Below are 24,472 nucleotides of genomic sequence, written 5' to 3'. Positions count from 1 at the left end.
AAATTCCCAGCTAAGGGCAATCCAAACTGCCAACCCACTCAATACGCCGAATACCTGGTTCCTATTTTAAGCCAGGACATTTTTTTTTTTTCCTTTTGGAAAAAGGTTTGTTTTTTTTTTGGTTGCACCCGAGGCATGCCAAAGCACCAGGGCCGGGGATCAAACCTGCATCACATCTCCAAGTTGAGCCACAACAGTGATGATGTCAAATCCTTAACCCATTGAGCCACCAGGGAATTCCAAGAAAAAAAAAAGTTTTAAGCATAAGGAATCCATATTTGTTATAAAAGAAATTTTTAAGATAAAAAAATAAGCTTATAATTTTTGAGGAAAAAATATGAAATAAATGAAGGAAGTAGAACTTCCACCTCCATGCCATCCTGGTGACATCTGGCATGTCTTCTTTTGTGGTGTGAACCTTAGTTCCTGGGCTTCCCCACCATCTGGTAACCTCCCTGAAAGGTGATGAGCACAAGCAGGGGACATGTGCCCTTTTGCTGATAACACAGAATCCTAAAGCCCTTCCTTTGTTTGCAGAATTTCTTCTTTTTCTTTTCTTTCTTTTTTTTTGGTCTTTTTAGGCCCACATTGTGGCATATGGAGGTTCCCAGGCCAGGGGTCAAATTGAAGCTGTAGCCGCTGGCCTACACCACAGCCACAGCAATGCAGGATCTGGGCTGTGTCTGTGACCTGCACCACAGCTCATGGCAACACCAGATCTTTAACCCACGGAGCAAGGCCATGGATCGAACCCTCATCCTCACAGATACTAGTCAGGTTCGTTAACCACTGAGCCACAACAGGAACTCGTCCGCAGAATTTCTGAGTCTATTTTAGCAGCTGAAAATGGCAGTCACTCTTGTAACTGATTCGAAGCCACAGCTAAGTAGAGGAGTTTCCTGTTGTACCTGTTCAATAGGATTTTACAGTTGCTAGTCCTTCCTTTTGCCCAGGGAAACCCAGCATCACAGTAAAGGCATCAGACATCATGCTGTGGTCTACACTCACCCTGGAAATCCTAGCCAAGCACTTCTCCATGGAGCAAACTGTCAGAACCACCATTTGGTATATTTAGTAAAAATAGCGGCTATCATTAATTGAGCACTTATTATGTGTCAGACACTCTCCAAGAGCATGGGGTTGGGTGGTGGGGGTGGTTTGTTTGCATCAGATGAGAATTGTATTCTCACAGTGATGCAAGAAGTTCCTTCCAAGTCCTGCAGGCCAAGCTATTCTGATCCCAGTCAGCAGTGACTTCTGGTTGGTACCTGGGGCAGGCCTGGTGGCATTCATTGACCCTAGGGGATCTGCTTCTCGGAGTTCTCACAGACAAGGGTTCCCACCTGGCCCCCTGCTCAGAGTGTACAGCACTTCAGATGCTCCATTCTAGTGCTTAAAGGTCCCAGGAGCCCTAATCTACGTGTCTTCCCAAACTTCTCCTGACCTCATCGGGGAGGTCAGAAAAGCCCCTGTTTAACCTGCACAGAAAGATGCCTCTTTCAAGAGGCTCTGCAAGGGCCCAGGAGTTACCTCCTACACACACAGGTGGCCCTGGGTCCTTTGGCCTAATCAATTTCCTGCTACTTCGTTCCATCTGTCTAATCTAAGTAGTTCTTCTCCCTGTTACTTTGATTTTTTCACTCACTGCTTCAGTGTTGAATATACATACACACATATACATAAACACATAAGTAGCTGCTTCCAACTCTATTCTAATGCAGGTCAGGCAGAAAACACATGTGTCTCTTCCTTACACCTTCTTATGGTCAAAGGGTCTAGGAGTAAAGCAGCTTTCTCCCGCCCAACCCCCCACCCGCCAGGAGCAATCTTCCAGCTACTATTAGACAAGGACTTTGAAGCCATCTGGAAATGCTCAAAGAGCAGTTGCTGAGGATTTACCGATAAGAGTGATTTCCAAAAGGAAAATCCCCCACTACTCTCGATGAATGGACCAGAGGTCAGACATGCCAGAAACAAACGTGACTCATCCCAGCAACCCATCCTGGGAAAACCACCTGTCTTCTTCCTGGATTTCTTTCCACATTCTGATTACTTCCTGATTTTGATGCCTATGCCACAGCTTTCCTTTATATAAAAGAAGGTTTTTAAAAAATTGTTTATATAATTGAAGACAATGACTAACACAACTGAACACATGCATAGACCAGAGAAAAATACTTGTCATCACAGCCAAAGAGAAGGTCATATGTTTGCTCTTTTCCAAAAAGCTTCCTTAGAATTCATTTTGTTGTTGTTGTTATACACATAAACTCAACATATAATATTTTATTTGAAATTTTTATTTACTAAAAAATAATGTATTAAATAATAGATTATACACTACAATTTTCAGTTGCTGTTTTTTTTTTTTTAAATGACCAAGATATCCTTATAATGATGTTTACAATACTCACTTCTCCTTAGGGTATTCAAAGGTAAAACTTCACCTTCACAGTTCTGCTCAGTGTTCACAAAGCCAAGGTCAAGACGCTGACAGGCTGAGTTCCTTTTCAGAGTCTCTAGTGGAGAATTCACTTCTAAGTGCATTCAGTTTGCTGGCAGGATTTGGTTTTCTGTGCTTAGAGGACTGAGATCCCAATCTCCTTGCATGCTGTTGTCTGGAACTGTTCTAGGCTCCTAGAGGCTGCCCTGAGGAGCTCATCTTTCTCCATCTTTGAAGCCAGCAATGACAGACACATGGAGTCTCTCCTCAGTTCTCTGACCTCTCACTCCCTTGGTATTCTAATGAGCACCATCAACCCAACAGACTGCACACTGGCTTTGCTTTGAATACCGCCAATGTGATTCTCAACCTGGCTGCAAAGGGTGCAACTTTAAGCAAGCAAAGTGTCTGGAGTCTAGTGCTCTTACAGTAACCCCCACACAACTACATGACTATTCATTGGTTGCTTCTTTCTCCTGAGATGCAGTATCATTCAAGAATCACTATAGGACAAAACAATAATAAAAGCAAAAGGAGCAGGAGCCCTGAATAGCTAAAATCATACTGGAAAAGAAGAACAAAGTTAAAAGACTCATGCTTCATGACTTCAAAACGTACTACAAAGACATGGGACTAAGGATAGGCACATAGAACAAAGAAGTAGAACTGAGAATAGAGAAATGACAAGGATGCCAAGATCATTCAATGAGGAAAGAACAATTTCTCCCATAAATGGTGCTAGGACAACTGGATATCCACCTTCAAAAGAATGAAGCCAAACCCATAGCCTCACACCATATTAAAAAATTAACTCAAAAGGGATTAATACTTAAACAGATGAGCTTAAGTCCACAAAACTTTTAGAAGAAAAGAGAGGGGTAAATCTTCATAACTTTGGATTTCGCAATGGATTCTTATCTGGGAAAATGAAAGCAAGAGCAAAGATAATTAAAAATAGGTAAATTCAACTTCATTAAAATTAAAACTGTGTGTACTTTAAAAGATATTATTAAGAAAATGAAAAGACAATCTATAAAATGAAAGTATCTGCAAGTCATATCCAATAATGATCATGCATCCTTTTACATTAAAAAATCTTTCATGATATAATAACAAAAAGTCAATCAACCCACTTAAAAAATGAATTGAAGAGTTCCTGTTGTGGCTCGGCAGTAAGGAACTTGCCTAGTATCCATGAGGACTTGTGTTCAATCCCTGGCCTAGCTCAGTGGGTTAAGCCAATGAGCCCACATGTTGTCGTGAGCTGTGGTATAGATTGCAGATGCCATGTTGCTGTGGCTATGGCATAGGCCTGCAGCTGCAGCTCTGATTTGACCCCTAGCCCAGGAGCTTCCATATGCCGTACATGTGGCCCTAAGAAGCAAAAAAAAAAAGGATTGATATTTCCACAAAGAAACAAACAGCCAACAACCACATGAAAAGAGGCACATCATTAGTCATCAGGGAATGCAAATCAAAACCACATCTTGTACCATCTCACATTCAGTAGATGGCTTTATGAAAATGAAAATAAGTACCGGAAAGGACATGGAGAAACTCGAACTGGACTACATTGCTGGTGGAAATAGAAAATGGTACAGCTACTAAAGAGAACCATTTTGCAATTCCTCAAAAAGTTAAACATAGAATCATTGTTCCATTCCTAGGTATATAACCCAGACAACTGAAAAGGACCCAAATACTTGTATACACATGTTCATACCAGTACTATACAATAGCCAAAAGATGGAAAAACAGCCCAAACATTTGGATGAACAGATAAACTGTGGTACAGACACACAAAAACATTATTATTCAGCTATAAAAGGGGATTAAATACTGATACACGCTATAACATAGGGACTCAAAAACCAGAAGCAAATGTCAGGTATTACATGGCTCAACTTACATGAAATATCCAAAACAGGCAAATCCATAGAGATGGAAAGCAGATTGGTGGGGAAAGGAAAAGTGGGGAGCAATTCATTAAGCTGTTGCTCCCCACTCTTAATGAGTTGTTCCCCACACTCTTTTTTGGGAGGAGTGATGAAAATACTTTAGAACTACATAGAGGTATTGGTTGCACAAGTTTGTGAATGTGCTAAAAAAGGACATTGGATTGTTCACTTTAAAATGGTGCATTTTTGCTATGTGAATTTATTAAACTTATCCAGTGAAGGAATGAGGGAGAGGAAAGAGAAACCTATCACACACTTAGTTTCAAGACCTTAGTTGGGGTAAATCTGAAAGGCTGGCAAAGGATGGAGATCTTCCTGTGAAAACCAGGAGGAATAGGATTTGGAAGAATGCTAACCTTAGCAACAGCTAGTAAAGTTATCTTATATAAGTCATGGTGTTAGCCCCATACCCTTCTTCCCTCCTTCTAATCACTTTGGGGAAAGAAGCCCAGATGTCCATGGAGACCAAGAAACAGAGCAACAGAGAGTCACCCTAGAAACAGAAAGAATGTGAGAAAAACTCTACAGTTGGCCAAGGCTGAAAATTCTTTCCTATGAAGAGGAGGGACATCCATGTGTGGTACAGGGGTGTCTTTCTGGGAAGAGGAGTAAAGAGTTAGAAAATTCTCCTTTCCCTCTGTTTTTGCTCTTTTCTCTCTCCTCTCTCAATTTTTTCACAAATCAAGAAAAGGAGAAGAATATATGAGGCTGGAGCTTGCCCACCCCTAGGGAATGCCTCTAATAGTAGAGATGAAGTGAAGGAAATGAAAAGTGGATGGAAAGCCAGTGCTGGCCATTCACTGCCTAAGCAGAAGACTTAAGATTTTTTTTTTTTTTTTTGTCTTTTTTTGGCATTTCTTGAGCCGCTCCCGCGGCATATGGAGGTTCCCAGGCTAGGGGTCTAATCGGAGCTGTAGCCACCAGCCTATGCCAGAGCCACAGCAACGCAGGATCTGAGCCACGTCTGCAACTTACACCACAGCTCACGGCAACGCCAGATCGTTAACCCACTGAGCAAGGCCAGGGATCGAACCCGCAACCTCATGGTTCCTAGTTGGATTCGTTAACCACTGCGCCACGACGGGAACTCCACTTTAGATTTTTTAAAGGGCTTCCCAGTCCAGCTTACCAGTTAAGGGAAAGAGAGGGAGCCATTTGTGCAGAAGGGTGCCCAGGAATAAAAACTGTGTTCATGCTAAAGCACTCCTGGAGCATGACAATGGGGGCAAGACAGCACTGGCATCAGAGGTGGCCCCTGGGACAGAAGGTATTTCCAACATCCTCTTCATACAATGTGACTCCAACAATCTGCCATTGAGAGGTAGGTGTTTATGTCTCCTCCCCTTGAAACTGTATAGGCTTGTGCCTCACCCGTAACAAAATACTAATACGGACAAAGAAACATAGAAAACAAGCTTAGGGTTACCAAAGGGGAAAGGAGGGGTGAAGGGAGGGGATAAAGTAGGAGTTTGAAATTAACATATACACACTATTAACTGGGTCACTTTGCTGTACAGCAGAAATTGACAGAACACTGTAAACCCAACTATAACAAAAATTTTTTTAAAAAACAACATATACACATTACTATATATAAAACAGATAACCAACAAAGGACCTGCTGTACAGCACAGGGAACTATACTCAATATTTCATTATAATCTATAAGGGAAAAGAATAGGGAAAATACACATACATACAAACACATATTATATATAAATATATAAAACTATATAATATATATAAAATTATATATTATATGTAAATATATATAAGACTGAATTGCTGTACTATTCACCTGAAACTAACATGATATTGTAAATCAACTATTCTTCAATTTTAAGAAATCAGAAAAAAGAAAAAAACATAAAGAGCATGTTCTAATTTAAAAAATAAAATAAAAATGTGAAGGAAATGATGCAGCATGATTTCCAAGGCCACATCATAAAGTGGAGCGGCCCCTCATGTGTCAGATGGAATAATCACACTGCCCATGTAAGCAGTCCAGCTATGCTGAAGCCACCATGCTGTGAGGAAGCCCACAGTTACCCATGAAGAACGATGCCATGGAGAAATCCGGAGACTATATGGAGAGAGCCCAGCCAGGCCCCCAGGTGCTCCAGCTCCTTGCTCTTTCAGCTTCAGATTCCATCTGAATGCAACTACATGCGAGACCCCAAGTCAGAACTGCACAATGAAGCCCTTCCTGAACCCCAGACCCACAGAAAATGTGAGAGGTGAAAAGGTGGCTGCTGTTGTTTCAAACCACTACCTCTTAGAGTGACTCTTTATACAATAATAAATAACTGAAATGGACCCCAGCATATATAACCTGGGTTACGATGCTACTTCCCTTCATATACTCACAATCCAGGTCTTTGAATCTGGTATTGATCAAGCCACTAACTACCATTCTTACTCTGGAGTTAGTAGTCAAGGCTCATCAGATTACATGCAGGTACCCAAACTTTTCTAAAACCATCTCCCCCAACACTATATACATTATATACATACAGCTCTCTCTCTCTCTATAAAATTTTTTTTTTGGCATGGTCTAAGATGCTCTCTTTTCCTCTCTAAAATCCTTCTACCTTCCATCCTTCATTCAAGACCCAATGTCTTCCAAAAAGTGATCCTATAATTCTGCACTCCTGAAAGCTATCAGTGATACTTAGCTGTCAAAACCAATCATTTAAATCATAATTCATGCCTACAGGGCATTAAGTCCTCAAATGGAAGGAGCAATGGCTCATCAAGAACAGATCAGCTCACTTTCTTGGGACAACAATGCCACCTTGTTTCTTTATTGAATGGGGTGATCAAGCTGGGCAATTCAAAAGTGGTGACAAAAAGTTTTATCTCAAAGGAAGTAAGCCTCTTACCAGAGCTTTTCTATAACACTCTGAAGTTGCACTGTCCAATACAGTGCCACTGGTCAAAGGTGCCTTTCAGCACATGAAATATAAAATATATGCCATATGAAAATTCTATTTTAAAAAAGTAAAATCTCATGTTAATAACTAGGATTGCTGGGCTATATATACTACAAAAATTAATTTCAAGTGGGATCTTGCACTTCCCAGCCTCTAGCTCGGGTTGTTAATCACGATCTATTTTTTTTTTTTTTCACTTTTTAAATCAGACTACAGGAAAATTTTAAATTACTCATGCTTACGTGATATTTCTAGTGGACCACACTTTTGTGCTATAGTGAATTGAGGGTGCATGAGGAAACACCACCTTTTTCACTAAAAGGTTTAGGAAAATATTTTTAAAGGCAAAAGTGAAATGTTAGGATACAAAATTTAAATGGATGGCTAAAAGGAATGAGAATGAAAATAATATTTAATATGTATACATGGAACTGTTTCTAGCATGAATACATGCCAACCACATGGTCATACGATATCCTTGCATGTTTTTACAGGGCACTGAAATCATTACCCATGATGACATTCATCTAAAGAAAGCTCTCAAATGACACGCTTTATTTTTTTTAACTCTAACATATGTAGAAATTCTACTGATTGAAAATTACCCAAGTGTCTCTCAATGCTGCAATCACTTTAGGACTTAGATATTTGAAGCAGCGCTTATTAACTGCTCAAGGGAAGAAAATGAATTTATACAGCTTCTCAAAGTAGGTAATGTGCACCAGAAAATGGCCTAAGGGATTAAAAATGCTCCCACAGGAGTGGGGAAGTGAGACAGCATGTGCCTGGGTAGAAAGGACACTCCAGTGTCCTGTCCAGATACCATTAGGTACCTTTTAACTGTCCTGTGTACCCACCCCCCAGCTGTTGTGTGCTTTGCTTCTAAAGATGGTACTTGAAGATTTCTTAAGAGGAACACCCTTCAGCTTCTAGAACTGCTTCAACTACAGATGCAGAGTCAAGTGCTCCCCCGTTTACAGCCCCTCCCCCACCAGCCCACAGCCAATGACTGAGGCAGGGATGGGAAAACCCAGTTCCCTTGCTTTGAGCAGAAGGAACAGACTCTTGGGAGCAATTACACTCCAGACTGCCCCAGGGATCAGGCTGAGGCAGACATATTGCCCAAACCATCCCCCTACTTGGCTTCTTCCCTTTCCCTTTCCTTCCCCAACACCCCAGTTCTCCCTGCCTTAATAAAAATGCCTGCACAGAAATCCCATTTCAAGTCCACTTAGGAGAGCCCAAGTCAAGACTTTCATGATGCATGATGCACTTAACTAAGAAAACATGAAACCAGATCCTTATTGTTGTTTTTGTTCCGTGGCTAAGTTCCTATAACACTTAACAATTTAAGATAACTCCTCAAACCACAGTTTAATAAACAAGAAGTATCTTTGTTCCTAAAGAGCACTGCAGTAGTCCTAGAACAGATGTCTTAGACCTAGAAAAAAAGATGCTAATAACTGGCACGGCATACATGTATCTCCAGGTGTGATAAGGGTAGCGTGCATGGCTCCAAAGTAGAAGTAAAAAGAGGTCAACTGAAAGTTTAGTGAGCTTCATACTGACACTGATGTTATAAATTCTGTACATAATCAATATTTAATAAAAACAACTTCAAGTCATTCAGAAAGGGAGACAGCACTGCCAACATTTCATAACTTTTCTCTAAAAAAATAGTCTCTCTTCTAAACTGAAATAAAACAAGGAAATAGGTATCAAGGGTTGTTTTCTTTCTTCTTATGAAAGACATGAAAAGACATCTTTTCTCTTTTTTTGGCATATGGAGACTCCCAGGCTAGACGGCTAATCAGAGCTGTAGCTGCTGGTCTATACCACAGTCACAGCAATGCAGGATCCGAGTCGCGCCTGTGAACTACACCACAGCCCATGGCAATGTGCTGGATCCTTAACCCACTGAGCGAGGCCAGGGATCGAACCTGTGTCCTCATGGATACTAGTCAGGTTCATTAACCACAGAGCCATGATGGGAACTCCAAAAAGACATCTTTTCTTACAGACATTCTTTGGTTTGACTAAGCTAATAAATTCCTCTTCATCAAGAATTATTCTGAAGCTAGAAATTTAAGGATGAGGATAATTCATCCCATTTTGTTTTCTATACAGATTTTCCATTTTAACACTGATAAAAAGCAAAGTTGAATGTGACATAAATAAGAAAACTCTAAAATACACCTTTTGCTACTACAGGAATTAAAATGTATTCTGAATGCCTATTTTGGATATAATAGCTCCCCAAATAAAACCCACGTAGAACTAGAACTAGCCTACTGCCCACTGTTGGCATCATGGCAAAATAAAGGAGGTGTTCAAGATGAAACCAGAAAAGTTCAGATGTCAGTCTGGATAGTTCCAATTTTAAATATTGGAAGACATTATAAAAGAATCATATTTCACTTTAATATTAAAAAACCTCATAATATAAGATATCCAACAACTGAATGTTGCCAGAGTAGAATGTTTTTATTTTTAGGAGATGATGGCAGGAAATACACCAGAATTCTCTCTTTGGGAAGAGGCCAAGCTTAACACAAGATAATAATCAACACCCCAGTGATATGTGGGACACCAGGTCCAATCAGGTCCTATTAGGTGTGGGGATGGAAGAGGAGTCCACATGCTATGCCAGCTGTCCCAGGACCCAGGGCCATTGGAAGTCTTTGAAAAAATCAAATGCATGGCATTTTTACCACTTAATAGAGAGGAAATTATTCTTATAACTTCAAATATATAGCAGAAACAGATTCACAGACATGGAGAACAGACTTGTGGTTGCCAAGGGGGAAGGGGGAGGGAATGGGATGGACTGGGAGTTTGGAGTTGGTAGATGCAAACTATTCCATTTCGAATGGATAAAAAATGAGGTCCTACTGTACAGCACAGGGAACTCTATCCAGTCTCTTGGGACAGACCATGGTGGAAGATAGTACCAGAATAAGAATGTATATATATATATGCGTATGACTGGGTCACTTTGCTGTTCTGTGGAAACTGGCACAACATTGTAAATCAACTGCACTTCAATTTAAAAATTACAAAAAAGTACTCACACACACTGTACATGTGTGTGTGTATATATATATATATACATATATATATATATCAAGTATTAACTCAAGTGTTTTAAATCAAGTGTTAAAACAAGTGTTTATTTTCACTAAATGCCTAATTCTTCAAAGAAACTATTTATAATAAAGCTGATGAAAATGACTTTTTTTAAGGGTAATAGGACTACCGTACAGAGAAAAGTGGATAGTCTAGAAAAACATAAAAAAGAAAGAGTAAAAAGCAGAGGTCATATCGATACTAATTTATTAAAGTGCCAAGTGAATTATTCAGCCCCCAACTCTGGATTGCCTGCTAAGACATGGTTTATGAGTCACCCGCAGAGAACAGTAAAATATACTGCCCTTGACTAAAAATAAGTAGGAACGTTCCATAGTAAATCTACTTTCTTGATATTCTTGTGTCATCATTAAATACGGATCACTTGGAGAAGTGTTGAGTGTGTGATTCTTCCCACCCCTCACCAAAAGGCCAGAAGAAAATCAGCCACTGGCCCTGCCAGGAGATAATGGAATGTCTGCCACGACATGCAACACAGACATGCAACACAGAGAAGAAAATAATATTGATTTTAAATGCCTGGAGTTCACCCATCAAGGTGAACAGTAAAAGTGCTGGTTACCTTTTCCATGTGATCCCTATAAAATGACTTCTTATCCTTTGAAGTAAAAAAAAAAAAAAGATGCAGGATCTAAATTTTTTGCTTATAACAGCAAGCAGAAGACAGCAATTTGACAAAGGGGTCAGTAAAGAACATTCTTTTACATTCACTAGGATTCCGGTTCTTGAAGAACACATTGGCAAGTTATGACTTATAATTAAAAAGAAGTGTTATAAAAGGCAAAAAAGTAAATAAATACACGAAAAGAACTGTGCATATAAAGACATTTTGGATTCCCATTTTTAGCATTTCTTTAAATATTTGTAAAATGGAACTTTGGAGGAACATTGGAAGGGTTTATTGACAGCATCATTATAGGTAGTTCCCATAAAATGGGGAGTGGATTCCAGCTGACACGGATTTTCTTACCTGTGAGAATCTTCTTAAACAGAATGTGTACAGAATTAGACACAAGTCACATACATGTCTCCCCAGAAAGAACTACAGAAAACAGTAACTTAAGTAATATCTGAGGCTTATAAAATGCAGGCAATACTACCAGAGAAAGCAAGTGGAAAATCTAGCAGAAGGTTGAAGGGCCCAAGGTTGGTGGAAAGAATAAACTTGAATCTAGAAAACGCGAGGAGAGAACGCTCTACTCCATTAAGGAAACCATCTGTGAGCCAGTTCTGAGTGCTATTTCAGGTGGGACATCATTTCAGAAGGGAATCATTTAACAGACCAAAAGTTCCAGAACCCCACAAAGAGCAACTCTTACCCACAATGTGCAGAGTACTTACCAGATGGCTGGTGTCCCAACCGCAAGTGGTATCTGCTTATCACAGTGCTGTCCCCTGTAAAGGAAGGACACAGACCAGAGAAAAATCACTGTCGAGGACTTTTACAATTCTCCTGGACAGAAATAGCCCTGTGTACTTTGAAATCAAAACCTTTAATATTTTTTAAAACCCATCAGAAAGCGATATTAATAAATGTGTGACAGTTTATAAACCAATGACAAAAACACACAACCACCAAATCAGAAATATCACTGCTACACCCAGCCCAAGGGTTTATACCCCTCTCTATTAAGCTGCTGACCTACAATTCAGCTTCTTAACCTATCAAAATAATTATGCAGCAACTGAATAACAAGGATATCCAAATGTTCTAGAAGGAGATGTAGTGATCTTTTCCTGATTAACAGTAAAATGTCCTTAGATGAACTATAATTGTAAGAAACCTTTCGGGAGTAACTTACCGTCATGGCTCAGTGGAAACAATCTGACTAGTAACCACAAGGACGCAGGTTCTATCCCTGGCCTCACTCAATGGGCTGCCGTGAGCTGTGGTGTAGGTCACAGACTCAGCTAGGATCTGGTGTTGCTGTGGCTGTGGTATAGGCCAGGGCCTACAGCTCCAACTGGGCCACTAGCCTGGGAACTTCCATATGCTGCAAGGGTGGCCCTAAAAAGACAAAAAAAAAAAAAAAAAGAAGAAGAAAAGAAAAAGAAACTCTTTTTTTCTCCTACCTAGAGCAGTGCCGGATAGGAAAAATTTACAATAAAATTGCATCTATAGTAGGAAAGATTGACAATGAAAGAGCCATTATTTTCTTTTTTTAAAATACAGGCCCTCCATGGCATTATTTTATTTGTGTTTGCTTGTTTTGACCACCCTGAGGCATATGGAGTTCCCAAATCAGGTATCAGATTCAAGCTGCAGTTGCAGCAACACTGGATCCGTAACCCACTGTGCTGGGCAGGGGATGGAACCTGCATTCTGGTGCTCCATAGACACCACCAATCCTGTTGTGCCATAGCAGTAACTCCAACAGTCATTACTTTTGATGTGTGTTTTTGTATTGTCTTTGTCAGCAAGTTACTGTGTAGATTTTGAACTTGACATTGGATTTAGATTTCAAGATCTTTCCAAGGTTTTGTGTGAGATGGGGGAGAGGCATAGTTTCAGGTAGTGTCAGAAGTATGAATAAATAAGAGAGAACCCATTTGCATCGACAAGAAGGTAGAGACAAAAAAATTGGCAAACACGGCAAAAATTTAGAGACATGGGAAAATAATGTATGTAAAACCTAAATTGGGATTTTGCAAAGGTCACCGTCTATTTATAGAGATGTTTATAGTAAGGTCTCAGGTAGAAAGGTACATTTTTTCTAATGCAAGAATATGTCATTAAAAAAAATGCAAAGAAGGAGTTCCCATCATGGCTCAGCAGAAATGAATCTGACTAGTATCCATGGATGCAGGTTCCATCCCTGATCTCACTCAGTGGGTTAAGGATCCGGCGTTGTCATGAGCTGTGATGTAGGTCACAGATTTGGCTTGGATCTGGCATTGCTGTGGCTGTGGCTGTGGCCTGAAGCTGCAGCTCCAATCTGACCCCTAGCCTGGGAATCTCCATATGCCACAGCGGCAGCCCTAAAAAGACAAAAAAAAAAAAAAAAAGCAAAGAAGATCTGGCTCTATACGGACAGATATGGGAAAAAAATTCTCAAGTCATAGTACTAATTTTTAAAAATTCAAGTAATGTAATGATATGCATACAATGAGCCCACTATGTGAAAACAAACTTCACTAATCTAGGTGTAAAAACACAGATATGAACATTTTTATATGCATATCTGAAAGAAACTACAGCGTGGCAGCCTCTGAAGAACTGGTCCTGAGGAGAGGTAAAAAGGGCCTTTGCATTTTAACCTAACATTGAATATTTTTGCAACATCTTTACATGAAACGTATTATTTTTACAATTAAAATGAAAAAAAAAAAGAATCCAATTCATTCAAACGCTATAGAAATAAACATTCCGGAGTTCCCGTCGTGGCGCAGTGGTTAACGAATCCGACTAGGAACCATGAGGTTGCGGGTTCGGTCCCTGCCCTTGCTCAGTGGGTTACCGATCCGGCGTTGGTTGCAGACGCAGCTCGGATCCCGAGTTGCTGTGGCTCTGGCGTAGGCCGGTGGCTACAGCTCCGATTCAACCCCTAGCCTGGGAACCTCCATATGCCGCGGGAGCGGCCCAAGAAATAGCAACAACAACAACAACAACAAAAAGACAAAAAAAAAAAAAAAAAAAAAAAGAAATAAACATTCCACTTTAAATATATAGAATTAGAGAATATAGCATCATGTACATTTACTTTACTGATTTAGTAAATAGTTATTATGCTCCAGCTCTAAGCATGGATTGCATCATCATATATGATGGACATCAAAATTCTAAAATGTACGAGCTATGATTATTCCCACTTCATAGAAGAGAAAACTGAGAAGCTGGGTGAGTATTTGAGAATCACGCAAAGTTGACATTCAAATCCAGGCACCCTGATCAATGTTTAGCCTCTAGGGTACTACCCCTTCCATGGCATTTGCCATATTTCCAATATTATATTTATATTTGTAACTATATGTTAATATGAGACTGTAAATCCCATGAAGACAAGCATTATGTGCGTATGAAAACCACTATGTATGTTCCCAGCATCTAGATATTGCCTAGCACATAGTAGGTGTTTCATACATCTTCATGAACAGAGAAATACTTAAGTGGCTCCCCTAGAGCTGGGAAGTTAAACTACCTGTTTTAGCCTCTTGGGGCTGTGAAAGAAGTGGAGTTCCAAAAGCTCATTGATTAAAAACCTGACATATTATGCTCCTTGTTTTAAGAAACCACTTGTTGCCCAAGTCTTTCTGTAACCAAAGACTTAAATACTGGACACTTATTTTCTCTGTCCTTCCCTAACTGCCTAAGTGCTGATCCAGCATAAAAAGGATGCATTGTTCCATAAACCTTTCTAATTCTGTGCATGCCTTGGATATTGAAACATTTGGGAAACCCAATGTTGAAATATTTAACTACAAAGAGATGAAGCAGTATAAACAGTTTGTCATGAACGATTTAGCTACTAACATATGGTAGACAAACTACTGTAACTGAGTCGGTGCATATGGGAATCAAGTTCTCAATCTACCAACTTCCTCATTCTAGTCATTTTTACTCTAAGTATTGAATGGTATAAATGGGGTCTTTGGGAAAAGAGAGACTGAATGAATGAGTAAGTGAGTGAGCGTGTGTGTGTGTGTGCGTCCCTGTGAACTTCTGGGTTTATGTGTCTCTGCATGTGCATTTGGTTCTTTGAAAGAGGAAAGATATTTTTCTATAACATGGAAGGAAAACCTAATAAATACTTATACAAAAGCCCCAACTCCCAGAACCTATTACTGCTGGTGTAAACAAAAGCTGTTTTTTATTCAACAAGGATGCCAAAATTGTTCAAGAGGGAAAGATAGTCTATTCAACTAATAGTACTGGGACAACTAGAGATCCACAGGCAAAGGAATGAAGGTGGGCCCCTACCTCACACCACACACCAAAAATAGCTCAAAATTGATCACAGATGTAAATATAAGAGCTAAAACTATAAAACTCTTTAGGAGTAAATATAACATAGAACAAATCTCTGTGAACGTGGGTTAGGCAATGGTTTCAAAGATATAATACCAAAAGCACAAACAATGAAAGAAAAAAATAGGTAAATTGGACTCCACCAAATTAAAAACTTTTGTGCTTCAGAGGCTACCAGCTAAAAAGGGAAAAGATAACCCATAAAATGGGAGAAGATTTTTGCAAATCATGTCTCTAATAAGACACTTATATCCAGAACGTTAAGAAGAACCATTATAACTTAATAATAAAAAGACAGATAACCCAATTTAACAATGGGTAATAATCCTAACAGACATTCTCCCCAAAGAATACACAAATACATAGTAAGATGCCCAACCATCACAGAAGAGCAAGTCAAAATCACAATGAGATACTACTTCACACCCGAATAGGATAATTATACTCAGAAGACAGATTAGAAAAAAGTGTTGATGAGAATTTGAAGAAATCAGAACCCTCCCACATTGCCTGAGGGAATATAAAGTGCTACAGTCACTTTGGAAAGCAGTCTGGCATTTCCTCAACTGGTTCAACAAAGAATTACCATATGGCCTAGTAATTCTGTTTCTAGGTATGAACCCAAGAGAAATGAAAACATATGTCCATACAAAGTTTCAATGTACTTTTTTTCATGGCATTATAATAGTCAAAAAGTGTAAATAATTCCATTGTCCATCAACTGATGAATGGATAAAAAATACTGTATATCCATACAACAGAGTGTTATTCAGCAATAAAAAGAATATATCATGAATATATATGACAATATGAAAGAACCTAAGAAAAAAACTATACTAAATGAAAGATGAAAATGTTCTGAGATTAGATTGTGGAAACAGTTGCACAACTCTGTGAATGTACTAAAAATCACTGGATCATACATTGCGAGTGGGTGAATTTTATGCTTTGTAAATTATATTTCATGAAAGCGGTTTTTAAAAAGGTTGCCATTCAGTAAGTTTGCCAGTAAATATTGGTTGGCTTCTTTCAAAAATGATAAAATATTTACTTACACTCTCCAAGGAAAGAGTAAGTGGTGAATGTTTCCATTTTTCAGAGACTGACTGTTGTAATTCTCCATGGGATTTCTTGTGATGGGAAATACATACAATTATATTTTACCTTTGTCAAAGGAAAGTGTATGTGTGGAATTATCTGGAAACCACTACTAATGAGAGATGCCACAGCCCTTGAGATGCTTTATTTCACAGCCCTTGAAAGTTTTATTTCAAAGCCATGGGGAGCTTCAGCCAGGGGTAGTTTTTATTTCTCCGCAAAAGGAAAAAACCTACAAATTTCTGAGGGTGAAATTGCTAGGCCTGTTTTTGTGAATCTATATATACAAAAGGACTAGCATTCAATGCTCTCCCCCAAGATGCTCAACACTGAAATTTTGTTTTCAAGTGAAGAATACCTGGGCAAGACTGAACCAAAACGGAGATCATTTCACCCGATCTGCCACTGAACACGGAACAATGATGGTTTTGCAAACAGAGAGAATGTTAAGAGAATGTCAGTGTGTTTGTGCAGGGGAACTAACCCCCTCTCATTTGTGTGGCTTCAATCAGTAGCTATCTATTTTGGTTCACATGATAGCCTCAAGCTGGCGAGAATGCCAAGACTGCGCAAGCACCTCACAAGCCTCTGCTGGGTCACACGTGCTCACGTAGCATTGGGCAAAGCAAACCATGTGGTCAAGCCCAGAGTTAAAGGATGGAGAGAAAGCCCCACCCCTTGATGGGACCTTGCACCCTTTAAGGGCATGGAACCGGGAAGGAGAAGACTTGGTGGCCATCTTTACCATCAACCACAGTATTGTTTCCAGATGGAGCCCATCCTAACTGATGGTCCATAGAGAAATATTTTAAAGTTTACTACAGCTTCCATGTAAAACATAGCCATTTACAATGGGTCATGGAGAGAAATGTACAGTGTATATACATCAATACAACTTCTAATTATGGAAAATGATATCCTTTCTCTACTGAACTTATGTGTATACCACTATAAACATATGTACTTATGGCTACTTACTATAGTGATGTTATGTTACCAGTTATCTACCAGTCATATTTTCCCTTTTTTTCTTTTGGCTGCATCCATGGCACACAAAGTTCCCAGGCCAGGGATCAAACCCACATCACAACACTCACCCAAGCTGCTGCAGTGACAATGCTGGATCCTTAACCTGCTGCACCACAGGAGACCTCCCAGTTATGTTTTCTTTCTATGTGAATATTATTTAAGTGAAAAAGATGAGTAATAAGTTCAGATGAAAGACAGATGTAGCCAAATCCATAAAAGTGGCTCATGAATAACCCAGAATTAGAACCTCGGGGGGTAGGGCAAAGCTATTAAAACTGTAACATACATACAAATCACCAAGGTATCTGGAAAAAAAAAAAAAAAAGGCAGATTCTGTTTGAGACAGGATTCTGATGGAGACCAGAACTTCTGGATCTCTAACTAGCTTCCAGGCAGTGCTGCTGCTGCTGGTTTCAGAGCACACCCTGAGCAGCAAGCAAGTAGAAGGACAGAAGCCCGGCAACCAGAGAAAGCCAGGAAAAATCCTTTTACCAGCCATGTGGTCTAGGCACCTGGCTTCACCTCCCTGAAACCATTCCTATCTGTAAGATGCAGGTAATGATAGCACCCATCTCAGAAGTTTGGGTCCGGGTGAAGTGAGATAATAGCGGCAAGGCACCCTGGACAGTCCCAGCCATACTGAACAGAGGGCTCAACGCCTGCTTTGATCTCTTTCATAGTAATGACTTCCAGAAGAGGCCTCCAATGGAGCTGCAGGTTAAAGAAGGTACACAGCTGAGTCCAAAGGACACTGTGTTTGTGAGGCTGCACAGTGTCACAACATTAAAACTTACCTATAATGTTAAAGAATCAGAAAAAGGGTATCTGTGCGTGTGCGTGTACACAAAGATATGTGTGTATATATATGGATATATGCATATTTATGTATATATCTATAATGGATATATGTATATGTTTATAATGGAAAAGAATCAGAAAAAAGATATATATCAGTGTCTATAGATATGTGTATGTATATATACCCACACACACACACGGAAAGATACGTATATATATCTGAATCAAGGATGTGTGTGTGTGTGTGTGTGTGTATCTGAAAATCTCAATCACTTTGCAATATACCCAAAAATAACACCATATTGTAAACCAACCATGGTTAATTTTAAAAAAAACAATCGGATCTTTGAAACTCATTTCACCAAAGCAATCACATTTGATATTTTCACATATAGTATGAATGTGTTCATGGCTCCTCAGAGTCACTCACTAAGCATATATTGAGCACCCTGTGGCCTGACACTGTCCTCGGCTCTGAGGACACGACAGAGAACCAAATGAATAAAACCGCTATCCATGTGGAGCTCACACCCCAAAGTGCTCGTGTAAACTCGCTCTGCTGGGCTGCGGGGAAGGAGAGGCTGCCACTTCCATACTGGGGGGGTCTGTATATAAACCTCCAGATCTCCAGCTTCTCTTGGGAACCTGGAAGAATTGGCAACACCGACCCAGAGTGCCGCCGGTGTGCCAGCCACAGCTGAGGTGGCTGTCCCTCCTGAGATGGGTCCTCCACGTCCCCAAGGCCCTGCCCATCCAGTCACTTCAGACAGCCCCTCACCCACAGTCTCTGGCTCCCCTCTCCCTCTGGATTAGCGAGCCCCCCAAATGAAAGCGCAGTCAATAGCGCTGATAAGCCTGAAAAGGAAGGGAACCCACCGTACTAGTCCACATATTTCCTCTTGAGCATTGTGCCGTAAATGTCCAGCAAGGCAGGTTTTCGGCCTTCCTCTGGCCCTCCCTAAGACTATGACCGCCACTTTGAGAAGTCGTTCTAAACTCTGCCCAGAAAGTTACAGCTCCTGTATCCATCACTGACTCTGGCTAACCAGCTCTCAAATGTTTAATTGGGGGCCCCTGAGAGGAGTTTTTATGAGTTATTTTGTGAATGTTATTTTTCTTCTCTAAATCATGGCAATGGCTTTGCAATTACCCACCTACATTCTTTGGCCTGGTTTCCCTCTTGTATTGGTTTTCTATGGCTGCATCACAAAACCACCTTCACGGCTTAAAACAAGACACATTTATTAGTTCTTGGTACTGGAGGTCAGACCTGGCTCTCTGTTCAGCCTCTTACAAGGCTAAAATCAAGGTATGTGCTCAGCTTCCTTCTCTTCTGGAGCCTGGGGAATAATCCACTTCCAAGCTTGGGCAGGTTGTTTACCAACTTCACTTCCTCACAGTCACAAGACTGAGGGTCATTTCCTTGCTGACTATCAGCAGGGGGCGACACTTAAGGCCAAGGGGTGAGTGGGGGCAGCAGAACTGCCAAGAGATATGATTCTACAAGATTCTATAATTTGCATAAAGACATCCCACATGCCAGCAGCAGCCTCACCCAAGCAAGCCTATGAAGTTTTCTTAAAAAAGAAAATAATCCAGGCATTCCTTAATCTCCTTATCTTTATTTGGAAGAGGAGAGACAAAATCTGTCATTGATTCATTCTTTTTCTTTTTTACTCCTTCCAAATCCTTTTCTGTTATCCTACATTTTGAAATCAAGAGCCGAAGGAGTTCCCGTCGTGGCGCAGTGGTTAACGAATCCGACTAGGAACCATGAGGTTGCGGGTTCGATCCCTGCCCTTGCTCAGTGGGTTAACGATCCGGCGTTGCCGTGAGCTGTAGTGTAGGTTGCAGACGCGGCTCGGATCCCGCGTTGCTGTGGCTCTGGCGTAGGCCGGAGGCTACAGCTCCAATTCGACCCCTAGCCTGGGAACCTCCATATGCCACGGGAGCGGCCCAAGAAATAGCAACAACAACAACAACAACAACAACAAAGACAAAAGACAAAAAAAAAAAAAAAAAAAAAAAAAGAGCCTATGAAAAGACGGCAACAACACAAAAGCTAACTCTAGAAGCAAAGAAAAGAAACCACTGGCTCCCTACTATAGAGAAGAAAGTGATGAGAAAGGAAAGTTAGGTGATGAGAAAGGAAAAACCTGTAGATCAATAACCTCCAACCTTTTCCATCAACTCCACTCAGCCAAAGCAGGCACAGCATGGCAGGCGGGACCATCAGCAGCACAGACCCCAAGAAACACAGGCTTAGCAGCTGTAATAACTGTGGTGAAGATGGAGGTGGAGGTAGGGTTGGGGGGGCACATTACATCCTCATATCTATAATAATGGAAAACTATCACATTAATTTATTTATTTTGCTTTTTAGAGCTGTACCCACGGCATATGGAGATTCCCAGGCCAGGGGTCGAATTGGAGGTACAGCTTCTGGCCTCTATCACAGCCACAGCAACACCAGGTCCGAGCTCTCTCTGTGACCTGCACTATAGCTCAAGGCAATGCTGGATCCTTAGCCACTGAGAGAGGCCAGGGATCGAACCCGCAACCTCATGGTTCCTAGTTGGATTCATTACTGCTGTGCCATGACGGGAACTCTGAAAACTATTACATTTAGAATGGATAAGCAATGAGGTCCTACTGTACAGCACAGGGAGCTATATCCAATCTCTTGGGAGAGAATATGATGGAAGATAGTATGAGAAAAAGAATGTGTATATATATGTATATAGATACATACATACACACACACACACACACATTGGGTCACTTTGCTGTACGGGAGAAATTGGCACAACATTGTAAATCAACTATATTTAAAAAAAAAAAAAAAAGGCACATTTGCTGTCAATGATTCATTTCCACAACTAGGTTGGATAAGCCCAGGTGTCAGGTGGCATTTACTCAGTGATCGTTCCTTCAAGGCACTGAGCAAGGACCAGTACCCCAGCAGGTCTTGGTGTAAGGAGATAAGTGCCTAGAGCCATCCTTTAGCCAGTCCTCTTTACATTCTTCTTTGGTTCCATCTCAGCTCCTGTGCCCTAAGGAAGCACTACATCTGCATATGTGTCGTAATCCTCCTCAGTGAAGTGCTTCACAGTGATTGGATTAATTATGTTGAGTTCATTTCGGACCAAACCTTTTGTCTTCAGAGCTGATCACTGTTTGTGATGGCACTTCCTTCAAGTGTATTCTCCCCAGCAATCAGCAGAGAGGGGAGGCAGCAGAGGAAGGGAATAATGAATAATGCATGGATGCTTTTCTGCCTCATTCTGAGGATAAATTTCTGTTAACAATTAAAAAGCAACTACAGAGGGAGTTGCCATGTGGCTCAGTGGGTTAAGAACCCAAGATAGTCTCTGTGAGGACGCAGGTTCAATCCCTGGCCTCGCTCAGTGGGTTATGGATCCAGCATTGCTGCAAGCTGCAGTGTAGGTCTCAGATGTGGCTCAGATCTGGGGTCGTTGTGGCTGTGGTATAGGCCAGCAGCTGTGGCTTGGATTTGACCCCTAACCTGGGAACTTCCACAGGTGAGGCCATTAAAAAAAAATCAATTACAGAAACAGAAAGATATTTTGTCAAAGAAACCTCCCTTTAAGATGATGCTTAGAGTTCCTGTAGTGGCTCAATGGAAACAATCTGACAAGTAACCATGACGATGCGGGTGTGATCCCTGGCCTTGCTCAGTGGGTTAAGGATCCCTCGTTGCAGACGCAGTGGTGAGGGTCACAGACCTGGCTAGGATTTGGCGTTGTTGTGGCTGTGGTGTAGGCTGGCGGCTACAGCTCAGATTGAACCCCTAGCCTGGGAACTTCCATATGCTGCAGGTGCAGCCCTGGAAAAAAAAAAAAAAAAGATGATGCTTTGTGAGGTTTCTTATTTAGGCTCTTAGTTTTTCCCAAGTTTATCTCTCAAAATTTCTCGTGCTACCTACTTTGGCTTAAAACTGCCATGCACCGCAGCCAGAACACTCAAATAGGTTTGAGATCAGATAAAATTCTCAAGGTCCCTGGCTGCCTGTGGTCATCAGTGATCCCTCAGAACATTCAAGCAGGGTCTTAGTTTCAGAAACTTGGCTGTGAGCCAACCTAGGTAATTATTCTCTGCCTACCTTATTTCCCCAGGCAATTTTAATTGAAAATGGTATTATCCTTTACCTCAGTTCTAATCTGCTCTGAAGTGTTCCTGTGTCCTGCTTCTTCCTTCCATCATAAGCTAACTGAGCTGGTTTCTTTCTGAAGCTCAAGTTGAAATTAAAAAAAAAAAAGTTTCTGTGTCTCCCAAGGGGGAAAATATCAGATAAATATGAGCCATTTAATTAGTCTCAAATCAGTGTACTGAATACCACTGGCAGCAGCTGGAAGAAAACCCTCCTTGCTTCCTAACCTTATGAAAGGTTTCTTTTGTAGACAGAAATGCAAAGGTTTTCTTACTGAAAACTGACCAAGAGAAAAAAAAAGAAAAGAAAAGAAAAAGGTGGGAGCAGGCGGGAGGGAGAGGCAATGAAATGATTTTACTCTCCTGAAATGATTTTAAAAGGTCCTGTTCTCTTGTTCATTTCCAAATAACCTGATTTAGAGTTAGTAGAACAAAATGCACCGTTGAACCTGGGATGCCTGAAATTCAATGAAAATACAACAGACATGTTTTTTGATTACTTTCAACAAACATGCACTTAACCTAGTACTGTCCAAGAGAAATATCATGAAAGCCACAACCATGAGTTACATATGTAATTTAAAGTTGCTTAGTAGCACCATTAAAAATATAAAAAGAAACACAATACTAATCAGCAACTAAAGGGAGAGAACCCTTGATAATAAAATTTGGGAAGATCTCCAAGGAATATTGCTGAGCAAAAAAGAAAAAAAACCAAACCCTCATCTCAAATGGTTATATACCTTATATTCCTGTTGTATGACATTCTCGAAATGACAAAATCTGACAGATAACAGATTATTGATTTCCAGAAGCATGCACAAGTGATCCTTGCAATGGAACTCTCCTGTTTTTGACCATGATGCTGATCATATGAATCTACATAGGTGATTAAATTGCACAAAACTAAACACACAGAGATACATACACACAGGACTGCATGTAAATCTGGTAAAGTATGAATAAGTTCAACGGTTTGTATCCATGTCAATTTTGGGGTTTTGATGCTATACCTATGCCATGTAAGACAGTTCCAGTGGGTGAGGTGTTACATTTTACAACTGCATATGGATCTAAAATAATCTGCAAATTAAAAGTTTACAAATATGAATTTAATTTTAATAATACAGTTAACCCAGTATTTTCAGAATTTCCTTAAATAATTGAGGTATTTGTAATTGATATAAAAAAAACTGAGATTGTTTACAATCTTTTTTTTTTGCATTCTAAATCTTCGGAATCCAGTGTGTAGTTTACACTTAAAACACTTTGGATTTCCCATCATGGCTCAGGGGAAATGAACCTGACTATAATCCATGAGGATAGGGGTTCGATCTCTGGCCTTGATCAGTGGGTTAAGGATCCGGCATTGCTGTGATCTGTGGTGTTGGCCGCAGACACAGCTCAGATCTGGCATTGCTATGGCTGAGCACAGGCTGGCAACTACAGCTCCGATTCAACCCCTAGCCTGGGAAACTCCACACATGTCGCAGGTGCGGCCCTAAAAAGACAAAAAAAAAGAAGAAGAAAACACTTCAGCTCCTACATGTGGCTCAGACTCCAGGTACTGGCAGCAAAAATGCTTTAAAATAAGCCTCGTATCCATTTCCCAGTCTCCTCCGGTGACGCATTCTAACATGAAACGTCCTTTGGTTTCTGGAAGTCTATTCTAGAAAGGTTTATAATGAAACCCTTAGAGCTTGGATAGTCACTGGAAAATACAATCTGGCTGGGAGAGAAAATTTCATCAGTGGCACTAATCTGAATTTGTTTTGGACCACAGCTCCAAGACAGAAATTAATAACTAATACCTACTAAACAGACTTCTGGTATCGTCTAAGAAATAATAGCTGAGAAGAACTTCAAGAGCTATAATACATAGACTGGGCTCAAGGATTAAGATTTTTAACTATTTTTGAGCCTTGGCAAC

The 24,472-nt window shown here is 40.4% G+C and overlaps 1 protein-coding gene across 14 annotated transcripts in view; it reads right to left on the bottom strand.

The window, feature by feature from the left end:
* Nucleotides 1-24,472, bottom strand: part of PLCB4 (phospholipase C beta 4) — a 486,557-nt gene that overhangs the window by 290,711 nt on the left and 171,374 nt on the right. For all 14 annotated transcript variants that reach the window (XM_021077453.1, XM_021077463.1, XM_021077457.1 and 11 more), the window contains one exon: nt 11,823-11,876. The gene's annotated coding sequence lies outside the window, so the exon portion shown is untranslated. The remainder of the gene's footprint in view (nt 1-11,822; nt 11,877-24,472) is intronic.

Source organism: Sus scrofa, chromosome 17 (genome assembly GCF_000003025.6).
Source record: "Sus scrofa isolate TJ Tabasco breed Duroc chromosome 17, Sscrofa11.1, whole genome shotgun sequence".
In the NCBI taxonomy this organism is placed as follows: Eukaryota; Metazoa; Chordata; class Mammalia; order Artiodactyla; family Suidae; genus Sus; species Sus scrofa.
Note: the sequence above shows the minus strand (reverse complement) of the source record. Positions and strands in the feature narration are given on the sequence as shown.